Below are 2,548 nucleotides of genomic sequence, written 5' to 3'. Positions count from 1 at the left end.
CTTTTTCTGTCCCCCAAAAAACATTTGCCCTAGGAAAGATAACCTGTCAAAAAAAGGAAATCTCCAGAATTAGGATTGGGGCAGGGTTTTGTTTTTATCTTTCCAGAAGAATAAAATTACCCAATTAATTAATCTAGAAACCACTGAACAAATAAAACATTTGAAGTAAAAGGATGGATCATCAAGAGAAAATGTCTTAAGAAAAAAGAATAAATTAACCAAGTGTTATCACTCAACTCCATCATGTCTCTTTTGCCCCCTACTGACATAATCAGGAAATGGTGGTTAGGGGATTGGAGTGTGGCTCTCTCTTTCTCTAAACCCATGAATGCTTGTTAAAGGAAAATCCCAAATCTCTATCTCTTATCAGAAGAACCACTTAGTATGGAACAGAGGGAAACAAGATAAAGAACTATTCTATGTAAACTAGTCTCATACTGCTTGCTATTCATTTGACTCTTTAAAACTTTTCTTAAGGTACAAATATTATCTCAAAATCTATAAGATTATTATGTAATGTAAACTTTCTGTCACGATACTAGTAGTCATATAGAATACAAACTCACTGTAGAAATAAGCTTCATCTAGCTTCTAGTACGTGTTTTCAGGTTTGAGTCTGAAGCAGGTAACTACAAACAAAGTTTGTACACCTTGGATGTACTTAATAGATTATGGTCTGCAAACTTTTCTGAGATCTGTTGAATATGGCATTTATAATGCTTAAGTTTTCCACCACTCCTAATAGTAACTGTTAGGTTTCCAAGAAGATGACAAGGCCCCACAACGATGAATCTATCTGGATTGTAGTAATGCTACCACTAAGCAAAACTGCCCTATGCCTCTTCTGCTGCCAGATTCTGTGCAAACAGTGGACACCTTTGGGGTTACTGCTATGTTCTACATAGCCAGGATTGCCAATACGTTGAGAAATACCACCCAAAGATCAATTTCGCACTACAAACTGCTCAGGACACTCAAACTGCTGACTTCTTAAGAGACCAACGTGAACATTTTACAAATTGTTGAACTCAAAAATATTTAATACTAAGGCTGATAAATGCAACCAAGCTGGAGATTGTGGGAAGCTTGGCAGAAATAGCTTCATTGTTGTAAATAATTTTACTGTGTTAGCGGTAAAATCTTTTCTATTTATTTAGACAAAAAAGGAAGGGATATAGAAACAATATAAGAATAATAGGAAAAAGTAGATTATTGAATCTGCTCTTATAGATCTTCGTATGTTGGTACAAAATTAAGGTTATATTGTGATGACAACATACTATGTATAAGCTCCTTTTAAGATATTGTACCTATTGCCGGGCGGTGGTGGCGCATGCCTTTAATCCCAGCACTTGGGATGGGGAGGCAGAGGCAGGCGGATTTCTGAGTTCGAGGCCGGCCTGGTATACAGAGTGAGTTCCAGGACAGCCAGGGCTATACAGAGAAACCCTGTCTGGAAAAACAAAAACAAAAACAAAACAAAACAAAACAAAACAAAAGATATTGTACCTATCTAATTCTTTTTTTTGGGGGGGGGGAGTTTTTATTTCATTCATAGTTCCATATAACAATTCATCACCAAAAATAGTAGAAACCTGGAGGCAGGAACTGACACAAAGACAGAGGCAGGAGAGGTGCTGCTTACTAGCTTTGTTGCTACATGGTTCCCTTAGCCTGCTTTCTTATAGAACCCAGAACCGCCAGCCAAAAGATGGGACCACCCACGATGGGCTGGGCCTTCCCATGAATAACTAATTAAGAAAATGCCTTACAGCCAGATCTTTTTTTTTTTTAGAGTGTAATACTTTTTCTTTTAGTAATTTTTTTTAAAAAAAATGTTAATCAAAGGTTTTATAAAGTTGGTAATACCTATCTTATTCTTAACTGTGTGAATTATGTGCAATGTGAAGTTCTAGTCCTCTTGAAAGCTACTATTACAAACTGTTTAGGATAATTAAGACATACAAGTTAATAGTCAATCAAACATATGCTTTTGTTTAACCGTAACTAGTTAGGTTAATCATAGATGTTTTCTAAGTTAATCAGAGTGGAAATAGCTAGAGATAAGCAACATTTACCTATTCAAATATACTGAGATAGACGGTCTTCAAAACCCTCAGAAATCTATAGAATATGACATTCAAAGATATTAATTAAAAGACTTTTATTAATTTAAAGACTTTTTAAACAACGACGAGATATGTCAGGTACTGGCAGCACCCCCATACTATTTCAAAGAAGGTGATGAGGATGGAAGAAGCTTCTTACAGAGTTTGCTTTAAATGTGGCAAGCTGGCACTGGACAAGAAACTGCCCTTGCCTCAACAGCTGACAATATGCTGTCCAAAATGTGGGCAAGCAGGACACATAGAAAGTTGAACTCTAAGCCGGGCGGTGGTGGCGCACGCCTTTAATCCCAGCACTTGGGAGGCAGAGGCAGGCAGATTTCTGAGTTCGAGACCAGCCTGGTCTACAGAGTGAGTTCCAGGACAGCCAGGGCTATACAGAGAAACCCTGTCTTGAAAAACCAAAAAAAAAAAAAAAAAAA

The sequence above is a fragment of the Grammomys surdaster genome, unplaced genomic scaffold (genome assembly GCF_004785775.1).
Source record: "Grammomys surdaster isolate TR1022 unplaced genomic scaffold, NIH_TR_1.0 125408, whole genome shotgun sequence".
In the NCBI taxonomy this organism is placed as follows: domain Eukaryota; kingdom Metazoa; phylum Chordata; class Mammalia; order Rodentia; family Muridae; genus Grammomys; species Grammomys surdaster.
This window is presented reverse-complemented; position numbering follows the sequence as displayed.